Source organism: Pongo pygmaeus, chromosome X (assembly GCF_028885625.2).
Source record: "Pongo pygmaeus isolate AG05252 chromosome X, NHGRI_mPonPyg2-v2.0_pri, whole genome shotgun sequence".
Taxonomy (NCBI): domain Eukaryota; kingdom Metazoa; phylum Chordata; class Mammalia; order Primates; family Hominidae; genus Pongo; species Pongo pygmaeus.
In genome coordinates this window covers 2,211,213-2,235,068 of record NC_072396.2, presented here as the reverse complement: position 1 = coordinate 2,235,068, position 23,856 = coordinate 2,211,213, and the positions used below count along the sequence as shown (strand labels likewise).

The window sequence follows — 23,856 nt, the reverse complement described above, 5'->3', positions numbered from 1 at the left end:
CAAGTTTCAGAGCAGGAGTGGAAGGTTTTTGTTTTTGTTTTTGTTTTGAGACAGAGTCTCGCTCTTGCCGCCCAGGCTGGAGTGCAGCAGTGCAATCTCGGCTCATTGCAACCTCCACCTCCCGGGTTCAAGCAATTCTCCTGCCTCAATCTCCCGAGTAGCTGGGATTACAGGTGTGTGCCACCATGCATGGCTAATTTTTGTATTTTTAGTAGAGAGGGGGTTTCACCGTATTGGCTAGGCTGGTCTCGAACTTCTGACCTTCTGATCCACCCACCTCAGCCTCCCAAAGTGCTGGGATTACAGGCATGAGCCACTGTGCCCAGCCGAGTGGAAGTTTATTTTAAAAGCTTTAGAACAGAAAAGAATGGAAGTACACTTGAAAGAGACCCAAGCAGGCACCCTGAAGAACAAGTGTGGTGTTTAACTTTATAGGACCTTATAGGCTGGTCCACTTCTAGCATCTCGTATCCCTTTCCCATGATTCTTCCCCTACAGTGAGCTGCCCGCATGCAGAGTGCCCTCCTTATGCTTGGGAGGTGAGCATGAGGTTTAAGAAGTTGTAGCATGCCCATATCTGAGACTTCCTTCCTGTTTCCAGTGGAGTGACCTCAGAAGGTCATATTCCGCCATGTTTTCTCCTAATGTGCATGTGTAGGAAGTTGTGTCTCCACGGCACTTGCACTCAATGAACAATTGAGTGTGACAGGTGTGGAACATCAGGAAATGGTCTCTCCCTGCCACAGGCTGCCAATTTTTTTTTTTTTTTTTTGACACTGAGTCTCACTCTGTCGCCCAGGCTGGAGTGCAGTGGCACGATCTCAGCTCACTGCAACAACCTCCACCTCCCGGTTTCAAGCAATTCTCCCGCCTCAGCCGCCCGAGTAGCTGGGATTACAGGCATGCACCATCGTGCCTGGCTAATTTCGTATTTTTAGTAAAGATGGGGTTTCACCATCTTGGCCAGGCTGGTCTTGAACTCCTGACCTCGTGATCCACCTGCCTCAGCCTTCCAAAGTGCTGGGATTACAGGCGTGGGCCACCGTGCCCAGCCGCCAATTTATCATTTTTCAGAGAGGCAATGCGATCATCGCTGAACCATCACCTGGCATTGCTGGTGGGTGGGGGAAGAGCCCTCTCCTGCCCGCCCATGCCTGTCTAGTGGCCTGTAATACTCTGACCAACATCTTCCCATACCTATCCCCCGGTAACCACCACTATGTTCTCTGCTTCTGTGAGATCAAGGTTTCTAGACTTTTACATAGGAATGAGTTCATGTGGTACCTGTCTTTCCGTGCCTGGCTTATTTCACTGAACACAATATCCTTCACGTTCACCCGTGTTGTTGCAAATGACAGATGTTCTTTTTTTTTTTTTGAGACGGAGTCTCACCCTGTTGCCCAGGCTGGAGTGCAGTAGCATGATCTTGGCTCACTGCAACCTCCGCCTCCCAGGTTCAAGCACTTCCCTGCCTCAGCCTCCCAAGTAGCTAGGATTACAGGCACCTGCCACCACACTTAGCTAATTTTTGTATTTTTAGTCGAGATGGGGTTTCACCATCTTGGCCAGGCTGGTCTCCAACTCCCGACCTCAGGTAATCTGCCCGCCTTGGCCTCCCAAAGTGCTGAGATTACACGAACGGGCCACCGTGCTCAGCCGCTCTGACATTCTTGAATCACCCACACTCATGGGCCATTGGACCCTCCCCGCAGGGCCACACCTTGGGCTCCCATCCCCCATGGCTCACTGCTCCTTCCCAAACACCACGCCTGCAAAGGAGGACGCAGGCATATGTGCAAATCATGGAGGTTTCCGAGAAGCAGGATCTGTCCCTCCTATATCACCAATGTAAATTGCAAAGTCAATTATTCTGCCAACACATATGGTCTATTGATGTCTCAGAAAATAATGAAGAGCCTCAAATAATGTGTCTGGCCCTAGTGGGTATTGATACAGGGTGTTCTTTTAAGGTGGGGGTAGTAGGTGGGCAAAGGAGAGAGGAGAAGGGATTTAGGAGGTGGGGCTGGGACTCTGCATAGTTCAATCACTCTCTGGTCTGCTGTCATCTCCAGGGTCTGGGACGCTTGTATAAAAACATGGTTGGCCAGGCGCGGTGGCTCATGCCTGTTAATCCCAGCACTTTGGGAGGACGAGGCAGGTGGATCACCTGAGGTCAGGAGTTTGAGACCAGCCTGGCCAATATGGCGAAACCCCGTCTCTACTAGAAATACAAAAATTAGCTAGGCGTGGTGGTGCACACCTGTAATACCAGCTACTCAGGAGACTGAGGCAGGAGAATTGCTTGAATCTGGGGGGACAGAGGTTGCAGTGAGCCAAGATCATGCCACTGCACTCCAGCCTGGGCAACAGAGTGAGACTCCATCTCAAAAAAAAAAAAAAAAAAAAAAAGAATAAAAAAGAAGAGCCTCACATAATGCGTCTGGCCCTAGTGGGTATTTCTACAGGGTGTTTTTTTAAGGTAGGGGTAATAGGTGGGCAAACGAGAGAGAAGGGATTTGGGAGATGAGGCTGGGACTCTGCATAGTTCAATCACTCTCTGGTCAGCTGTCGTCCCCAGGGTCTGGGATGTTTGTGTAAAAGCATGGTCGGCCAGGTGCGGTGGCTCACGCCTGTCATCCCAGCACTTTGGGAGGCCGAGGCGGGCAGATCACCTGAGGTCAGGAGTTCGAGACCAGCCTGGGTAACATAATGAAACCCTGTCTCTACTAAAAAATACAAAAATTAGCCGGGTGTGGTGGCAGCCACCTGTAATCCCAGCTACTTGGGAGGCAGAGGCAGGAGAATTGTTTGATCCCGGGTGGTGGAGGTTGCAGTGAGCTGAGATGGAGCCATTGCACTCAAGCCTGGGGGACAAGAGCAAGACCCCTCTCAAAAAAATAAAAACAATTTAAAAAAAAAAAAGAAAGAAAAGAACGTCTCTGAGTATGGGCACGCATGTCTGTCATCCTAGCATTTTAGGAGGCTGAGGTGGGAGGATCACTTGAGCCCAGGAGTTCAAGACCAGCCTGCGCTACATAGTGAAGCTCCATCTCCAGGAAACATTTAAACATTAACCAGGCTGGGCATGGTGGTTCATGCCTGTGATCTCAGCACTTTGGGAGGCTAAGGTGGGTGTATCGCTTGAGCTCAGGAGTTCGAGACCAACCTGGACAACATGGTGAAACCTTGTGTCTTTAAAAAAGAAAAAAGAAAAAAATAGCCAAATGTGGTGGCTAGTGCCTGTGGTCGCAGCTACTTGGGACGCCAAGGTAGGAATATCGCTTTAGCCCAGGAGGCAGAGGCTGCAGTGAGCCAAGAGACTGTACCACTGCACTCCAGCTTGGGCATGAAAACCTGCATGAAACCCTGTCTCAAAAAAATATAAAAATTTTAAAAATTAGGCAGGCATGGTGGTGTGTGTGTGTAGTCCCAGCTACTCAGGAGGCTAAGGAGAGAGCGTGGCTTGAGCCCAGGAGGTCGAAGCTGCAGTGAGCCATGATAACTTCACTGTACTCCAGTCTGGGCAACAGAGCGAGATCCTGTCTCAAGAAAAGAAAAGAAAAGAAAAGAAAAGATAAGGGAAGGGGGACGGGAGAGGAAGAGAGTGGAGGGGAAAGCGGAGGGAAGGGGAGGGGATAGGGGAGGGGAAGGGAGGAGGAATGGGAGGGAAGGGGAGGGGGAAGGGGAGGGGAGAAAGGGAGGAGAGGAGAGGAGGGAAGGGAAGGGAGAAAGAAAACAAAGCAAGAAACAAGATAAAGGAAAGGGAAAGGGGAGGGGAGGGGAAGGGGAAGGAGGAAGGAAGGGAGGAGAGAGATAAAAAAGAAAGAGTTTGATCATGGCTGGTGTCCACATTGATTGAGATCCACAGACAACAATGGGCCATCCTGATAATATAGACAATTGTCACTTCTCTCTCGTATCACCACGAAACTAGAGATATGCTTTCTGGAGGAGCAAAGGTGCTTCAGAAATGTGGAATCCTGACATTCACAATGCAGAATCTTTCTCAGAAGCGAGCTCAACAATGTGTTCATGTTTTTTTGTTTTTGTTTTTGTTTCCAAGTTATTGGTGATTGGCTTTGTAAACAAAAAAAAAAAAAAAAAAAAAGAGAGAGAGAGAATGCAACTGTGAATAGAGAGATTGAATGTGTCTGACGCAAGGTTGTCACAGTTTCTGTTTTCTGGTTAGGCCTGCATTTCCTTATGAATTACAGAGAATGCAGAACTTTTCTTGATAATAATGGTCATTCTATGCAGAGCAGGACTTGAGATGTTATGATAAATGTATAATTTCTCAAAAGTGGTCTACTTGAGAACACAGTTTCGAGGAGTTCCTCTCCATATTTGTTCCTGGGTAAAGCAGCTCTTCATAAGGTAATTCAGCTTTCAATTTATTTTAATCAGCACTTCAGCTCAGGCTAGCAATGTCACTATGCTTTCCAGCCAGGATGGTCCCAGGGTGCCTCAGACATTGAGACAGAGAGGAGTGTAAAATGACTGCCACTGAGGGGTAAAGTAGAATCTGATATGAGAAAAAAACAGAGATATGTAGAAATCACAAAAGAAGCATACTATATTTCCAGTGCAATTCCATTTTAGGTGAATATAGAAAATAATTGCAAAACTTCACATAGGCCTTCATTAATTTATGCTATACTAATTTTCACATATGCCCAAGTTAATTCATACTAATTTATACTAACTACCACCAAGGCCATACAATTCTGCCCAAGGTAAAATTTACCTACTGTCAGAAGTAAATGTGGTGTTTTAAAACTGATTCTACAGTCAAGAGATCCCCATTAACCACACTTCTTAAAACCAGATGAGCAAGTTCTATCAGATTAACTCTGGAGCTTAAAATCCAACTACACAGAGAACTTTTGAAAACCCTGAATGATTAGTTCCCCCTGTTGGAAGTGGTGCCCTTCACCCGGGCAACTGCTAAGTCACTGTTTTATTTCGTGTAATGGAAACACAGTAATGCATTAGATACTCATAAGATTAAAATATTTGGAGGTAGGTCCAAGGAGCACAGTAACGCTGAAGTGGTCATGAGTATAAAGAATATTTCATCTGCAACTCCTGTACAGTGATAGGAAAGTATCTGTGATAATGGCTGCTGAGAAATCTACAGGCAAGACTAATACTGTTGTGGGATGTTGCCTATGTCCACAGGCAATGCTGAATTTCAGTTACAAGTGAGTGAACCCAGAGATGTAGACTTTGTCCCATCTGAGTTGACAGAGCCCTGGAATTTTACTCACAGACTTCTGGGTTCTCTCAACATACCAAGGCAAAGAACAAAACCTCCAACGATAGGGTAACAGAAGAGGGAACGAGTGGCCAGCCTTGTTCGTTTGCGATACCATTTAAATAACAAACTTAAAGCAGAAATAATTAAAATGAAATTGCATGTTAAACTGCTCTTCTATATGCTTATTTTTGGTTTCCCTTGTTCCTCTTTTATTTTTCATTATTATTACTATTATTATTATTATTGAGACGGAGTCTTGCTCTGTCACCCAGGCTGGAATGCCATGGCGCCATCTCGGCCCACTGCAACCTCCACCTCCCGGGTTCAAGCGATTCTCCTGCCTCAGCCTCCCGAGTAGCTGGGACTACAGATGTGTGCCACCACGCTCGGCTAATTTTTGCATTTTTAGTAGAGACGGGGTTTCACCATATTTGCCAGGCTGGCCTCGAACTCCTGACCTCATGATCCGCCTGCCTTGGCCTCCTAATTTTCATTATATTTTTAATCAATAAACAATAATTGCATATGTCTCTGGGGTGCAATGTGACGTTTCTCTGTATCTTTCCTGTTGGATTCATCCTCAGCATCAGTGCAAAACCCATCATGTTTGCAGACACTTGGTCTGAAGAGATCCAACGTTCAATGGAAATGTCTATCAGACAATGAGTGAATGGCTGTGCCTTCCATATAAAAGCATGATAATGATGTATTCTGAGTGGAGGCATGCCTCTGTGATTTTATCCCTCTCTCAGCTCGGCTGGGACCCGGATTCTTTCAGATTTACACCTCTCTGGGTAAAAAAAAAAAAAAAAGCTGGGACCCAGATTCTCAGAGTTAAGTATAGTCTTTCTGCAAGAGGCTCTTTGTCCACATCAACAGTAAGATAATTTGCTGTCTCCAAACTGCTAGACCAGCTGAACTTTCCTTGTTTGCTTTCTTGTTAGAGTGCCCATGAAAAGGCAGATTGGAGATAAAATTGATTCAAGAGAGGCCATGGATAAGAGATGTTTTGTCTCCAGTTGCATCAGAATCACAAACTATTCCAGGGGAAGGTACACAGAAAACATTTCTGTAGGTTATTCTGTGCTGAAAAGGATTATGAATGACATTTGTCACTGTGGTTCATGCATATTCTTTCTGGTATCTCAATAGCGATGTGACACCCACGAACACCGTCAACATCGTAGAGACTGGGATGTGCAGAAGGGCACAGGAGAGCACAGTGCCTTTGGAAAGCTCCCAGGTCCAATATCAACTCTACATTCCTTCAGCCTGTCTCTCTCTGATGTATCCCTCTTGTCAAGAGAGGGAAATGCAGTTAGAGGGAGTCCATTTAATGTTTGTTGAGTGAATGAAAGAATGAATGCATGATGAGTTCTTGTCTGTGGCCACATGCCTCTCTGCCAAAATCTATTTCTTCAAACTTAATTTCTGTCTGAACATCTCTATTCATGCTTCCTGTGGCTTTGGTATTTCAGCAAAAACCCTCCCTGGGTTCTGACTCCAGGAGACATAAACCACTCAAGCAGTCTTTAGAAATCCTTCAATTAATTTTTAAAAATTATTTGTAGAGACAGGGTCTGGCTATGTTGCCCAGGCTGGTCTCAAACTCCTGAGGCTCAAGTGCTTCTTCTACCTTGGCCTCCAAAGGTGCTGGGGCTACAGTTGTGAGCCACTGCACCTGGCCCCAATTCTGTCTTCCAGATTTACCCTCACTGATGATCCAGTCACCTGCTCACTCTCCTCTTTGGGTCATGAGAGCTGGTGACTATGCAGCCAAAAGGGTACCTTCTGCAGACTTCAACAGAGTCCTGCCCTTCCATTTACATTTAACCTCATTGTTTATGGGTGGCCCCTAGAAACTCTCAGAAACAACAGTTAGAGTGGGGGGGGGGTCCTAAGGGGAGTGGGGTGAAGTTAGACCTGAGCTTCTGAGTTATTCTTCCTCACCTCTCCTCCGTCCCTCCCTTCTCTCACATTCCTCCTCCCCTTCTCTCTCTCTTGACCCCCATCCCTTCCCTCAATTCCTCTTTTTTTCCAAGCTCTGAGAATGTTCTGGCATCTTCCACCATGCAGAGAGTATGGTAGGAGGTTAGGAACTAATGGCTCTGGAACCAATGTCTCCTTCAGGTGATATATACTTCCAATCAGCAGCTCCAAGTCTGTTCATGTTCCTATGACATCAGAGAGGAAAGCAAGATTATTTGGTGCCCAGCCAGTCTCCCCCTCCTCTGGGAGATGTCCAACCTCTGTGTCCTCTCTTCTGTCTGCACCCAGGGGACCAGGTATTTGGAAGCCACACACAGAGACTCAGCTTTAGGGGGCTGGCTCCCCATCTCAAAGACATCTGGTGGTTGAGGTTGGTTGACCCATCCAATCAGTGATCTTTCAGTTGGAAGGTTTTTTGGTGGGGAGAGGGAGTAACCCTACAAAGAAAAAGCACCAGATCCCCGTGCTTTTCAGTCTCTCATTCTTGACTCAGACCAGGGAACCGATCTCTGGGGGACTTTGAGCTGGGAGGAGCTGACAACAGCTGCTATTGATTTGGGGCTGAGACTTCTTCCAGTTCCTGACGAGTTTGGAACTTGTTGACTTCGGGTAGGTCCAAAGGCAATGAATGTAAGGGCTGTTTAGGCTTCTGGAGGGGGTCTTGGAGAGAAGAGGTGCCTGGGGCTTTTGGTCAGGGGTGATTCCCAGGAGATGCTTCTAGGGGAAAAGGGAGAAGCAAGAACCTATAGATGGTTCTACGGCTCTGGGGACTGAGAGGTGAACTGGACAAAATGAAGATAGCAGGAGTTGCTGGGCCAGCAGGTGGAGGACAAGGTCAGAGGTCAACGTCCACTAAGCAAACAGCCTTTACCAGGCACGCTGCCAATTAAAGGGACAGCTTTGTGGGGCTCCAGAAGCATGTTGGTCTGCCACACTCCTGTCTTCTCCACTGAGATTTCTGTGGGGAAGGATGTTGTTGTAGAAAAATACCCATAACATTAACTTCATCATTTAACCTTTTCATTTGTGTATATATGTATTTATTTGTTTTAGAGATGGGGGTCTCCCTCTGTCACCCAGGCTACAGTGCAGTGACAGAAACACCTCTCACTGCAGCCCTGACCTCCTGGGCTCAAGTGATCCTCCCACCTCAGCCTCCAGAGGAGACGGGACTACAGGCACACGCCACCATGCCCAGCTGATTTTTTAAAATTTTTTGGTAGAGACTGGATCTCACTATGTTGCCCACTCTGGTCTTGAACTCCTAGGCTCAAGCAATCCTCCCGCCTTGGCCTCGCAAAGAGTTGAGATTAAAAGGCGTGAGCCACTGCACCCAGCCTGTTTTCACCTTTTGTTTTTTTTGAAACGGAGTCTCATTCTGTCGCCCAGGCTGGAGTGCAGTGGCGCGATCTCGGCTCACTGCAACATTCACCTCCCAGGTTCAAGCGATTCTTCTGCCTCAGCCTCCTGAGCAGCTAGCAATACAGGCATGCGCCACCAGAGCCAACTAATTTTTGTATTTTTAGTAGAGACGGGGTTTCCATGTTGGCCAGACTGGTCTCGAACTCCTGACCTCATAATCCGCCTGCCTCGGCCTCCCAAAGTGCTGGGATTACAGGTGTGAGCAACCGCGCCCGGCCTGTTTTTACCATTTTTAAGTGAACAATTCAGGCGCATTTAGTACATTCCCAGTGTTATGCCACCATCACCGCTATGTAGTTCCAGAACCCGTCATCTCTGCAAAAGAAAACTTCGTATCTATCAAGTAATCACTCTTCATTCCCGCCCCTGCCAGCCCTGAGCAACCACGAAGTCAATTTCTGCCTTGATGGCTTTAACTATTCTGGACATTTTATATAAAGTGACTCCTACAATATGTGACGTGTTGTGTCTGTCTTTCTGCACTTAGCATAATGTCTTCAAGGTTCATTCATGTTGTAGCATGTGACTGTTTCATTCCTTTTCATTGCTCAATAATATTCCATTGTATGGACGGAACACATGGGGTTTATCCACTTAGTATTAGATGGACATCGGATTGTTTTCACCTTTTGGCATTTTGGATATTGCTACATACATTTGTGTACAAATTTCTGTTTGCACATCTGTTTTCAGTACCTTTAGGTATTAGGTAGAAGTAGGATTGCTACATCACTTGGTAATTCTGTGTTTAATTTTCTGAAGAGCCATAAAACTGCCTTCCATAGTGGCTATACCATTTTAACTTCCCACCAGCAAAGTAGGAGAATTCTAATGAATCCACATCCTTGCCAATAATGATTCCTTTTCTTCTTTGTAAAAACAATTATCAGAATTCTAGTGATGCTTTGAGGATTTAAACATTGCTCAGGCCTGGCACGGTGGCTCACGACTGTAATCCCAACAACTTTGGGAGGCCGCGTGGGTGGATCACCTGAGGTCAGGAGTTCAAGACCACCCTGGCCAACATGTGAAACCCCGTCTCTACTAAAAATACAAAAAATAACCCAAGTGTGGTGTCACGTGCCTGTAATCCCAGCTACTCGGGAGGCTGAGGTGGGAGAATCACTTGAACCTGGGAGGCGAAGGTTGCAATGAGCCAAGATCGCACCATTGCACCCAGCCTGGGCGACAAGAGTGAAACTCCATCTCATAAGCAAACAAACAAAAACATCGTTCACAACTGTGGTTCTGTGCATTCAAGGGTGTGGGAAACAAGGCTCAGGTTGTCTTATTTTTAGTCCCATTATAAGAACTGACAATACAGAACTGTGGACAAGAACTGAAAATACAGAACTGTGGACAGGTAGTCAAACATATTTTTCTATCTTGGTAATCTGAAATCTAAACCACTTGAAGGGCACATACAGAATCTGCTGTCCTGGGTTTGCACAGTTAACTCTGCAGAAAAGCTATTCTGAACACAAGAAAGAGTCCATAGTCACAGACCCCATAGTTAGCAATTTGCTTATTATCAGCCTTTTATTTATTTATTCATTTATTTTATTTATTTATTTTTTCTGAGATGGAGTTTCCCTCTTGTTGCCCAGGCTGGAGTGCAATGGTGCGATCTCAACTCACCGCAACCTCTGCCTCCCTGGTTCAAGCGATTCTCCTGTCTCAGCCTCCCGAGTAGCTGCGATTACAGGCATGCGCCACCATGCCCGGCTAATTTTGTATTTTTAGTAGAGATGGGGTTTCTCCATGTTGGTCAGGCTGGTCTTGAACTCCAGACCTCAGGTGATCCGCCTGCCTTGGCCTCCCAAAGTGCTGGGATTACAGGTGTGAGCCACCGTGCCCAGCCTTATCAGCCTTTTATAATCAACTCAATGGGTGGTGCATCCATCACAAATGAAGTAAAGTAGGAGAGGCCACCAGCCAGGATATGTCTGTGCCATCATTATCCATCTGCATTATGTGACCTCCCACAGCGGGCACCAGCGGGGAAAAGAACACACACACGGACCCCCAAACACTGGAGTCTCCTTCTCCCTCTGCTGCCCCCTGGACCAGCAAGAGGAAAATACACCTTGTCATCCACCAGAGATGAAAAAGGATCCCCAGCCAGGTGCGGTGGCTCACGCCTGTCACCCCAGCACTTTGGGAGGCTGAGGCAGGTGGATCCCTTGAAGTCAGGAGTTCAAGACCAGCCTGGCCAACATGGTGAAACCCCATCTCTACTAAAAATACAAAAATTAGCCGGGCGTGGTGGCGAGCGCCTGTAATCCCAGCTACTCAGGAGGCTGAGGCAGTAGAATGGCATGAACCCGGGAGGCAGAGGTGGCAGTGAGCCAAGATCGCACCACTGCACTCCAGCCTGGGCGAGAGAGTTAGACTCCACCTCAAAACAAAAAGAGAGAGAGAAAGAAGATGAGGGAGGGGGTATGGCAGGAGTTTCCTTGAGGAGACCAGCACCATTAGTTTGTTCTCACATTGCTATAAAGAAATAACTAAGACTGGATAATTTATAAAGAAAAAAGACTCCATCTCAAAGAAAAAAAAATGAGAAAAAGAAACCCCAAAGCTTCAGGAAATCCAGGGTATGAAACCGCAAATCCACTGAGCAAGGAAGATGATGCCTCAGTATCCCAATTCTTCAGATGTTCTTCTTCTTCTTCTTCCTTTCTTCTTCTTTTTTTTTTTTTTTTTTGTTTGAGATGTAGTCTCGCTCTGTCACCCAGGCTGGAGTGCAGTGGCATGATCTCGGCTCACTGCAACCTCCACCTCCCGGGTTCAAGCGAATCTCCTGCCTCAGCCTCCTGAGTACCTGGGATTACAGGCGTGCACCACCATGGCCAGCTAATTTTTGTATTTTTAGTAGAGACGGGGTTTCACCATGTTGACCAGGATGGTCTCAATCTCCTGACTGATCTGCCTGCCTCGGCCTCCAAAAGTGCTGGGATTACAGGCGTGAGCCCCCGCACCCAGCCCAGACCTTCCTCTTATCAGTCACCAACTCAGCTTCCCCTGGGACCACTTCAAAAATCAGCTGTTCATGAGCCCCGGTGCCAAATGCCTGGCTTCTAAGAGACACATGAAAACCCTGATTCCTCTTTTCATGGGGAAGACAACTCTGTCCACCCAGTGGACAGCACAGACAGCTCCTAGCACCAGAATGGCAGGGCAAGGGTAAGAGCGTGCCCAGTGGGGAGGCGGGAATGTATATACGTGCTTCCAGACAGGATGTACAAGACAAATAATTTGAATGACTTTTTGAAACAATGTCATACGGTTGCCTGTGCCAAGCCAATTCCCACTCAGGAGACAGCGCCTACTCAGTGTGCTGGAACAAACATCCCCGTATGAGGAAGTGACTGCTGCCGGCAAGGGCAGCTCACTTGGCAGAGAGGAGAGGCTGGAATGAAGACTAAAGGCATTTTCAGGGTGTGGACTCCCATCAGTGACTTCTACAGAGGAACCCTGAACCCAATCTGGGGTCTGGAGTGGGGACCAAAGGGACAGAGGGGAGGCAGGAAGGGACTCCCTGGGAGACTTGATGGATGACAGAGAACCACAGACACAGAAAAGGCAAAGCCCTGAAGCCACCGTTTGAAAATCAAGGTTAGGGAGACCCAACACAGGAGAGGATTTGGTAAAGGTCACCCAGGACAGGAGGCAGGCAGGGCTCCCTGATCAGAGCTCTCTACACCTGCATTTCTCTTTGTCCTGGTCACCAGGAGAGAGAAAAAGAGAGCCTCCGCCTGACTCAAATGAAAGATGTCTCCGTGGGTAAGGATTTAATTTTCCCTTGATGACCTAAGGAGAAAAATTCTCACTTTCATCCTCATAAATCTATCCTTCTCTTTGCATTCACCTTTGCATCTATCTACATATCTAGCCAGCCACCCACATCCACCCATCCATCTATCCACTCATCCACGAACCTGTTTATTCATGCATCCATCCATCCATTCAATCATCTACTTATCTACCTATCCATCTATCCATCCATCTATCCATCCATCCACCCACCCATCCACCCATCTACTCATCCACTCATCCACCTAACCATCCATCCAACCATCCATCCATCCATCCATCCATCCACCCACCCACCCATTCATCTACTCATCCACCAAACCACTCACCCATCCCTCCAATGATACATCCCCCTATTCATTGACACATCTATTCACTGATCCATCCGTCCATCTACCCATCCATCCACCCATCAATCTATCTATCCACCTTTCCACCTACACATCCACCCAAACACCTTTCCATCCATGTATGTGTCTATTCATCCATCAAACACTTATCCATCTCTCCATCCATCCACCTGTCTACCTATCCACTCAGCCATTCACTCATCCATCCATCCATCCATCCACCTATCCATCCATCCATCCATCCATCCATCTATCCATCCATCCAAATATCCATCCAAACATCCATCCATCCATCCCTCCATTTTACCTACCAATTCACCATCCATTCATGCATCTATCCATTTGTCCACCTTTCCATCCATTTATCTATCCATCTGTCCACCCATCCCTCCCTCCTTCTCACTTTCCCTCAGTTCCTGCATATGGACACCTAGACATGTCTAGACATCCATGTAGCCATGAGCCCACCTGTAACATCACTCATGCACAGCCCTGCCTGCTGTTTTGTAGCCAGATGATCATGACTATGGGTGGCAGAATATCAACAGCAGGGTGGGAAACCTGGGGCCACTGGAATTGGGCACATCTGTGAAAATGTCCCTGGATCTTTCCTTTGTGTCTCATTTCTTAGAGGACTCAGGGATTGTAGCACTTGTGTTATTTATCAAGTTTCTCTACTGCTGGCCTCTGCTCAAGGGAGTTAGAAGAAATGGCAAGAGTGAGTCTATGGAAAGCCCTTAACTCAGAGCCCCACACAGATGAAGATGCTGGTCTTAATTGAGACCTCAAATAATAATTATTATGTGAAAATAGATCAAAGCAGTATCTCTGCCCTGCAAAATATTGAGAGGGGAAAATCACATAATACATCTTCTAAAGATACAAACACTATTTTCCATTGGGCAAAACAGTCTAGAAAACAAGGCCAAGTCTGAAATCTACTTGAAAGAGCCAGATAATGTTGTAAGATTTATTTGCCTAAACCAGGGCCCCGGAAAACCTTGTTTATCTGTTTACACTGCTCCCCGCTATACCGCACTAGAATAATTCCCATGTACTACTTGCTGGGGGTCCAGGAAGGGAAACTGAAACTGATTCATCCCTAGGATATCAGGGCCATAATCTAGTTGCAAGCATAGACTTTGAGGACAAATGTCTTGATATCTGAATTTCACTTCTGCTGTTTATTTGCAGTGCATTAGCTGAATACGTCACCAATCTGATTTTCAAGTTTCTGACTTGTAGAATGACAGTGATCATTCTTACTATACAGTTTGGTGCAGATTTTCTGAAAGTGCTTGCAAAGCACCTGCCATGTAGAGAGGGCTCCATCAAGCAGCATGGATGTTGTTATAAATTTCATTCCTGCCCCTAAAGAGGGAATTCTTGACAAGACATCCCCAGCCCCTGACTTGTGGATTGAGCCTGCTGATGTTCAGTCAGTGGTGGGAAATGAGACCTGCTAATGGGACCCTGTACCGCACCAAGGTGCTGAACTGTTGGGAAGATAAAGGAAGAAGTCAGACAAGGTCTGGTAAGCCAGCTGACTCGCCATGAAAAACATCTACAAGGAGCTCTCACGTACCTGGAACTAAATTCTGAACCTATGCATGAGTTAAAAAGAAAAACAGGCTGGGCGCGGTGGCTCACACCTGTAATCCCAGCACTTTGGGAGGCTGACGTGGGTGGATCACGAGGTCAGGAGTTCAAGACCAGCCTTGGCCAAGATGCTGAAACCCCATCTCTACTAAAAATACAAAAATTAGCCAGGCGTGGTGGTGGGCACCTGTAATCCCAGCTACTCGGGAGGCTGAGGCAGGGAACTGCTTGAACCTGGGAGACGGAGGTTGCAGTGAGCCAAGATTGTGCCACTGCACTCCAGCCTGGGCGACAGAGTGAGAATCCATCTCAAAGCAAACAAACAAAAAACATGCTAGTGGAGATAACTGCATGCTCCTTGCACCCATAAAAATAAGCTATACAAGCTCATGTTTGCCCATATCTGCGCAGAAACAACAGACCTTGTTGGATCATTTAAAATGTTGCTAAAATTTCTGCATGATTTCTTCAGCCATGTAGCATTTTTTTTTCTTGGTTAGCATGTTTTCATTGGTTTTGTTTTTTAGCATTTTGAATTTATCAGACTACTACTGGTGTCCGGCTTCCAAAGTTTCCAATGGGAAGTCTGATGATAATCTTCTTTAGGATCCCTGGGATGGGATCAGTCACTTCTGTCTTGTGGCTTTCACTGTGCTTCAGGGTGGATCTCTGACTTCATCCTACCTGAAGTTTGCCGACTTTCTTGGATGTTTATTTCAAATAGTTGCACTGACAGGTCTAAGAATTTCCCCTGTACCATGGTGAGTGAAATGGGTGAGCATGCCCACGAGAGCTCTCAGATTTTCCAACCACCCATGTGTGGGTTGTGTTCAATTTCCTCCTCCTACAACCATTTTCCTTCCTAATGAAAATGCCTGGGTCACCTCACAATGTAATCACATGACCGAATCTGGTCACACATCCTATGCTTGGTACCTGTCACATCTACTTTGCTCCCAGCCTTTGGGGTCCCTACTCCTGAGGTCCTGAACATTCATAGAGAACAGATCTCATTAAGAGGGGCAGAAAGGATTTGCAAGATTAAGTGGGCCAAGTCTTGTAACACCAGTTGTAGGTAGAAGCAATAGCAGGCCCCAAAGATATCCATGTCCTGATTCCCAGAACCTGTGCAAGGGAAATGAAGGTTGCAGATGGAATGAAGGTTGCTGATCAGCTGAGCTTGAGATGAGAAGACATTACTGGATTACCCAAGTAGGACCAATGTCATCACATGGGTCCTTATCATTGAAAGAGGGAAGCAAGAGGGTCCGTGTTAGAGAGAGATTGGAAGATGCTACACTGCTGGCTTTGAAGATGGAGGGAGCAGCCACATAACAAGGCATGTACGCAGCCTCTAGAAGCTGGAAATATCAAGCAAACCCTTTCTCTCCTAGAGCCTCCAGAAGGAAGCCAGCCCTGCTGACACCTTGATGGGAGCCCCAGGAAACTAATTTCAGACTTCTTACCTCCAGAACTGTAAGCAAAGAAATGTGCACTGTTTTAAGCTGCAAAGTCTGCGATGCTTTATCCTAGAAGCAAGAGGAAACTGATCTAACCTCCTTCAGCAGTTGAAGGAAATCAAGTCAACAGCAACTGAAGTCATTAGAGTGAGGTCTCAGATTCCCATGGGGGATTTTTTTCCTTGCTCTTGGTTTTGCTCAAGACCTAGGATCTGATTTTGGCTGGTGCAAAAGCCACCAAAGTTACCGAGATTAGGGGGAATGGGATTCAGGGCTGAGTGGGGACATAAGAAGCCTGGAGCAGAAGCTGAAGAGTCAACAGACACCAATTTAAAACACAGCAAATTCTTAGCATCGCACGATGTGCCTGCAACTAAATGATCGGATGGTGTGTGTTTTCTGTGTCTTTTTCAATATGTTAAAGGCAAAATCACAATAGCGAGTAAGGGTGACTGCACAGCAAAACTGTTCTTCTAGACTCATCTTGCACCATAGTGGCAGCTGCAGGAATTGTGCACCACGATGCATCCCTGTGGTCAGGAAAGGCTTCTAGGATGCCTGGGAGCTGAACGAGGTGGTAAATGATGGTGTTGGCGCTGGAGAGAAGTACAGGGTAGGCATTCCAGGTGACAGGAAGGAAATAAGGAAGCCAAGCAGTGTGGTGGTGAGAAGCAGCACAGATTCACCCATGTGTGTGGACCTCTGCTTCTTCACACCCAGGAACCCAGCCAGTCCTGGAGATGCACAGATGAGCAAACCATGGCCAGACACTCACTCTCATGTTGCTTAGCATCTAACGAGGAAAGCAGATATTTAAACAAAATTGCCTACAGGACATAAAAGTAGTGCTGTGGTCAGAGCAGCAGTAAGGAGGTGAGGCTTCTAGATGCTTATAATGTGGTCAACTTGGGTCAGACAGGGACACGATATGAACTTTTAAATTTTTTTTTTATTTTTTTGAGACAGAGTCTCGCTCTGTTGCCTAGGCTGGAGTGCAGTGGCGCGATCTCCGCTCACTGCAACCTCTGCCTCCCAGGTTCAAGCGATTCTCCTGCCTCAGCCTCCTGAGTAGCTGGGACCACAGGCACATGCCACCACACTCAGCTAATTTTTTTGTATTTTTAGTAGAGATGGGGTTTCACCATGCTAGCCAGGATGGTCTTGATCTCCTGACCTCGTGATCTGCCTGCCTCGGCCTCCCAAAGTGCTGGGATTACAGGAGTGAGCCACCGCACCCGGCCACAGATGTGAACTTTTAAGTGGAAGTGACAATGGAGCTGAAAGTGGAGCTGACAATTGAAGTATGAAGACAGCACAAGGTACAGGCAGAAAGTTTTGTGTAGCAAGTGTGGTACGTGCAAAGGGCCAGTGGTCAATGGAACTGAGGATCCCGTGGGGCTCAGTGAGGAGGGAAAGAGGAGCTCAGATATGGCGTGGCATGGCAGGGAACAGTGAGGCTACAGTCAGTCCTCAACCTTGAAAATGGCCCTTTGACTGTCCTCAGGGTCTAGCCTTGCTTGCCATGTTCATTGTGCCTGGCACCCTCTGCTTGCTCCCAGACAGCTTTCTCCTGCCTCCCAGCTCTGCGTCTCTCAGATCCTGGCTCTGATCCCACACTGCTGTTGCTTCCACTCATGTACCCATTGCTAATGGCATCATTTCTTGGAGTAATTCACTGCAAAGTTCATTCCCCATGATAAACACAGTCTGTACTCATTACAGTCAACAGGGTGGCCCAAAAGAGTTCAGTTAAGGGAAAAAAAAAATCAAATTTTCCCTTGAAAAGAGCCAGTGATATGGTTTGGGTCCACCTTCCTGAGGTTTGAAAACTTCTCTGTTAGTGTTAGTTGCTTTTAGGCCTGGTCCTGCTGCATATACAATGTGTATCTTTCTCTTTTTTTTTTTTTTTTTTCTTTTTTGAGATGGAGTCTCGCTCTGTCAGCCAGGCTGGAGTGCAGTGGCGTGAACTCTGCTCGCTGCAACTTCCGCCTCCCAAGTTTAAGCGATTCTCATGCCTCAGCCTCCCAAGTAGCTGGGATTACAGGTGTGTGCCACCATGCCCGGTTAGTTGTTGTTTTAAGACTGAGTCTCACTTTATTGCCCGGGCTGGAGTGCAGTGGTGTGATCTTGGCTCACTGCAACCTCCACCTTCTGGGTTCAAGCAATTCTCCTGCCTCAGCCTCCCGAGTAACTGGGATTACAGGCACCCCCCACCACGCCCAGCTAATTTTTGTATTTTTGGTAGAGACGGGGTTTCACCATGTTGGCCAGGCTGGTCTCGCACTCCTGACCTCAGGTGATCCATCCACCTTAGCCTCCCAAAGTGCTGGGATTACAGGCAGGAGCCACTGTGCCCAGCCTATCTTTCTCTTTATATGTAGATGGTGCCCTCTCCTGGTGGGAGGATCTCAGTGCCTGGCTCCAAATCCATGACCCTAGAGGTGGAGGGGTCCCCAGCTGCCCCCCTTCCTTCTCCCAATCTGGTGCCCTTGGGAATCAGCAACTTCCTGTACCCACCTGTTCTACCTACTTGTTCACTTTGACTCAGCAACGCCCTCCCTCATCAGGCTCCCAGATCCCATCAGGTGTTCAAACCCTATGTGGCAGGTACAATCCTGGTCCCCAGAGATGCCCACATCCTAATTCTTAGAACTTGTGACCTTTTAGGACAAAGAGGAATTGCAGATAGGATTCAGGTAAGGTTCTTAAGATGGGGACATTTTTTGCATGATCTATGTAATCGCAGTGGGGTCCCAGGGCTTTTATAAGAGAGAGGAAGGGAGATATTTAACCACAGAAAAAAGGGATGTGAGGATGGAAGCAGAGGTCGGAGTGATGTGCTTTGAAGATGGGGTAACAGCTAATGAGCCAAGGATGGCAGGTGGCTTGTAAAAACTAGAAAAAGCAAGGAATGAATTCTCTCCTAGAGATTCTGGAGAGACTGCAAGCCTCCCAACACCTTGATTTTAAAATAGTGAAATCCATTTCAGACTCCTGACCTACAGAAATGTAAGAAAATAAACATGTGCTGTTTTCAGTGTTGGCAGCTCATTACCACAGCAACAAGTAATGTACACACTTCCTCAATTCATCCTTCTTCCTCCGCCCACTCAGAAATAAAGCTCCCTCTCTTCAAAATGGCATTTGTCTGCAGTGTATGAGGAGTGTGAATACAGGTGTCATGATGTATATTTTTGTGTTTTTCTTGTTTTTTGTTTTTTTAGAGATGGGGTCTCACTATGTTGCCCAGGCTGGACTTGAATTCCTGGTCTCAAGCAACCCTCCTGCCTTAACCTCCCAAAATGCTAGGATTACAGGGATGAGCAACTGTGCTCAACCTATATCTTTTTTGTTTTGTTTTTTTGTTTTTGAGACAGAGTCTCATTCTGTCGCCCAGGTTGGAGTGCAATGGCACGATCTCAGCTCACTGCAGCCTATGCCTCCTGGTTCAAGCAATTTTCCTGATTCAGCCTCCCAAATAGCTAGGATTACAGGTGCCCACCAGCCTGCCCAGCCAATTTTTGTATTTTTAGTAGAGATGGAGTTTCACCATGTTGCCCAGGCTGATCTCAAACTCCTGGTCTCACGTGATCCTCCTTCTCAGCCTCTTGAGTAGCTGGGGTTGCTGACATAAGCCACTGCACCTGGCCTTTGAATCCTTTCGAGAATTAAGTCAATGGTCTGTTTCTGCAATTCTACTCACTTATTTCCCCACAGCCCTTCTCCTCCCCTTTCCCTTTTTCCACCTCCCACATGCTTCGCGCCTCACACACCCTTCCTATGAGTCTCAGCATCCATGCATCCTTGCACCAAAGCATGAGAGACACGGTGTCAGTCTTGGATGGAGAAGGAGCTCCCTTCTACACTTTCCTGAGCTCCTGGAGCTGATGTTACTGGTGCCCCATCCTCCCTTTCAATCACCTTCTGCCATCCCTCCCATGAAGGTCGGCCCCACCTCAGGCTATCCCCTCATACCCCCGACCTCCGTTACCACTTCTGTGCTCCCCTCCAGCCCTGTGCTCACTGCTTCTCATGCTCTATACCTGCAGTCTTTGACCGCTGCCCTTGAATTGCTGGGTTTGCTCTTTTCTGTGATCTGAAAAAGCTGAAGCACAGGGGTTTTCCTTCCTCCCCTCTGCTGTGGCGTGAACCCCCACTCCCTTGCCATGCAGGCCTGGAGGGTCTGCCTAAGTAAACCACTAGCATGATTGCATGCCAGAGTTGCATATTGTTGTGAGTCATAAAAAGGTATCTGCGGCCGGGCGCAGTGGCTCACGTCTGTAATCCCACCACTTTGCAAGGCTGAGGCGGGCGGATCACGAGGTCCGGAGTTCGAGACCAGCCTGAGCAACATGGCAAAACCCCGTCTCTACTAAAAATACAAAAATTAGCCAGGTGTAGTGGTGGACGCCTGTAATCCCAACTACTTGGGAGGCTGAGGCAAGAGAATCACTTGAACCCAGGAAGTGGAGGTTGCAGTGAGCTGAAATCATGCCATTGCACTCTAGCCTGGGCAACAGAGTGAGAGTCTGTCTTAAAAAAAAAAAAAAAGATGTGCATGTCCTCACCCTCAAAATGTAGAAACAGGATCTTATTTAGAAATAGGTTCCTTGCAGACATACTTAAGTGAAGGATCTTGAGATGAGATCATCCCAGATTTAGGGTGGGCCCTAAATCCAATTACTAGTGTCCTTACAAGGAGATAGAGATTTGGAGACACAGAGGAGGTGGCCACGTGGAGATGGAGGCAGGGACTGAAGTGACGTGGCCACAAGCCCAGGAACACCTGGAACCCCCAGGAGCTGGAAGAGGCAGGAAGGGTCCTCCCCTAGAGCCTCCGGGGTAGCGCAGCCCTGCTCACACCTAGATCTCAGACTTCTGGCCTTTGGAACAGTGACAACATCAATTTTCTTTGTCTGAAGTCACCCAGTGAGTGGTGACTAGCTGTGGTAATGTGATCAATTCTCACTTCAGAAGACATCAGAGTGACCCCTTCTGGGTCAAGGTATCCTGAGGTCTGTGTGGCATTTCTTCTAATCATACCCGTGAATGACCAGTGTATGAAAAGCTTCCCCAGTTTGCCCTCCCTAAGATGACAATTTCTTCCCTTGCGAAATTCTCCAGAGCATCTCTTTAGTGTGGTATCCATTGTGGCATCTCCTCTTTCCAAAATTAAGATGTTTGAGACCAAAAATGTGATCATTAGTATTAGTTGTTTTTTGTTTGTTTGTTTGTTTTTCTGAAACAGTCTCGCTCTGTTGCCAGGCTGGAGTACAGTGGTGCGATCTCAGCTCACTGCAACCTCCGTCTCCTAGGTTCAAGCACTTCTTCTGCCTCAACCTTCTGAGTAGCTGGGATTACAGGCACCCGCCACCGCACCCGGCTAATCTTTTGTATTTTTTTAGTAGAGACGGGATTTTGCCATGTTGGCCATGATGGTCTCGATCTCCTGACCTCGTGATCTGCCTGCCTCGGCCTCCCAAAGTGCTAGGATTATAGGTGTGAGCTACTGCGCCCGGCCAGCATTAGGTGTTTTTAATAAAACTGGAGAAGCATCATTTTAGCTACAGGATACTAAGAAAAAGTTCATTCTTGAGCTGCGAAAAAAAAAAAAAATACCTGGCTGGGCATGGTGGCTCACGCCTGTAATCCCAGCACTTTCGGCAGCAGAGGCAGGCGGATCACCTGAGGTCAGTGGTTCAAGACCAGCCTGGCCGACGTGGTGAAGCCCCATCTCTACAAAAATATAAAAATTAGTCAGGCATGATGGCAGGTGCCTGTAATCTCAGCTATTCAGGAGGCTGAGGCAGGAGAATCACTTGAACCCGGGAGGCAGAGGTTACAGTGAGCCGAAATTGTGTCACTGCACTCCAGTCTGAGGGACAGAGCGAGACTCCATCTCAAAAACAAAACGAAACAAAACTCTGACACTAGAACAACTGTGTTGTCAAGTAAATTAGAGGATGCTGGGACAGTGACATTCTTTCCCTCTCTCCTGGACCCTGGCAGTGAAGCACTAGAGGGGTTCACGTGCACTTGAATCATGGGGCATGTGACCCAGGGGCCGCTTTTTCACCCAAGGACACTTCCGGCCTCACAATAGCACTGTGGTTAGAACTTCATCAACAAGAGACATGCGTAACATCAAGGAATGCGGCACAATTCAGCAGTCCCGAATACAGCGGCATGAATGGTGCCTTCTAAGAGCATTCAGAGCAGCTAACGAGCAAGAGATGACGGCTGGCATTTCTCAATAAACAACTGCAGTACGTTACCCTTCGTACATCAAGCAATATTTTTCAACATCTCCTGGTGAGAAACTTAGATAATGCCTGATAAGAACACACATGGCAGCATAGAACGCATTCTTCCATTTGCTTCTTTTAGGCAGCGATGTTTTTTTCTCTTGGAACTGACCCCAGAGTTCTAGCAGAGGCCTTGTTAAGTGGGGTGGGATGGAGAATTGTTGAGAAACACTAATGACCAAGACATGCATTTTCACATTTATATCTGTTCTCTCCGGAGCTACCAGACACCCAGTGCAACAAAACTAACCCAATTCTATGGAAAGGAAGGGAAATGTATGAGCCACATGCCTGTGGGCTCCAGGAATCCTGGCTCCATAGCTGCCTGAATTCCAAAGTAAGAGCTGCAGTCAGGATGGGCATGGTGGCTCACGCATGTAATCCCAGCACTTTGGGAGGCTGAGGCAGGCGGATCACCTGCGGTTGGGAGTTCGAGACCAGCCTGACCAACACGGAGAAACCCCATCTCTACTAAAAATATGAAATTAGCGGGTGTAGTGGCGCATGCCTGTAATCCCAGCTATTCAAGAGGCTGAGGCGGGAGAATCACTTGAACCCAGGAGGCGGGGGTTGTGGTGAGCCGAGATCACGCCATTGCACTCCAGCCTGGGCAACAAGAGCGAAACTCCAACTCAAAAAAAAAAAAAAAAAAGAAAAAAAAAAGAGTTGCATTCACTCAAATCTTCTGTCCTTAGTCGGTTGCATGTTTCTCCAAGTTACGTGGTTCCGTAGATGTTGAGATGTTTGTGACATCCATGTCCCCTTCGATTTTGGTCCTTTGTTTCTGACAGGGGCTGTATGGTTGAGTCCAATGACCAATCATCAAATTTCCATTACGCCAAAGTTGTGTGTGCATGTGTGTGTGTACCTGTGTGTGTGTGCGTGTGCTTGTGTGTGCGTGTGTGTGTGTATAACTATATGCGTGTATATACGTGTGTATGTAGGTATTTGTGTGCATGTGCATATCCCTGTCTATGTGTGTTTGTGTATGTGTGTAGGTGTAAGTATGCATGTATGTCTGGTATGTATGTACATGTGTATCTGTGTATGTATGTGTGTATGTATTTGTGTGCATGTGTGTATGTGTATATCTCTGTGTGTGTTTGTGTATGTGTGTGTATAGGTGTAAGTATGAATGTATGTTTGGTGTGTATGAATATGCATATCTGTGTGTACATGTGTATATCTGCAGGCTTGTGGATGTGTGTGCATGCATGTGTTATGTGTGTATATGTGTATGCACAGATCTGTGTATATGTTTGTATGTATACTTCTGTATGTATGTTATGTATGTGTATATCTGTGTATGGTTTATGTGCATAGGTATATGTGTATATCTGTGTGTGTATGTCTGCATACATGTGCATGTGAATGTGTATCTGTGTGTCTATATTTGTGCACATATGTGTTTATCTGTGTATACATGTGCATGTATGTATTTTTACGGATGTGTGTAACTGTGTATATGTGTGGTATATGTGAATGTGATTGTGTATACACAAGGGTTTAAAACTTAGTGCAATAGAACCTTTGTGAAGAACCATGGGAAAACAATTGTGCTTCCTATTGGTACCAGAGAGAAAGAGGAAGAACATTTTATAAAACTCTCTTTTGTTAGTTTTCGTCGTATAATGGTAGGAAGAAGTATGGCATGAAGG

The 23,856-nt window shown here is 46.9% G+C and overlaps 1 long non-coding RNA gene across 4 annotated transcripts in view; it reads right to left on the bottom strand.

Moving 5' to 3' along the window:
• Window positions 1–23,856, bottom strand: part of LOC129025679 (uncharacterized) — a 56,431-nt gene that overhangs the window by 3,214 nt on the left and 29,361 nt on the right. The window contains exon 10 of one of the 4 annotated variants that reach the window (XR_010125507.1): window positions 2,431–4,522. The exons of 1 other annotated variant lie outside the window; for it this stretch is intronic. This is a non-coding gene — a long non-coding RNA (uncharacterized LOC129025679). Of the gene's footprint in view, window positions 1–2,430; window positions 4,523–4,551; window positions 7,432–10,972; window positions 16,687–23,856 lie in introns of those variants that run through there. 2 more of the 4 variants (XR_008497060.2, XR_010125508.1) reach the window with 2 other exon arrangements.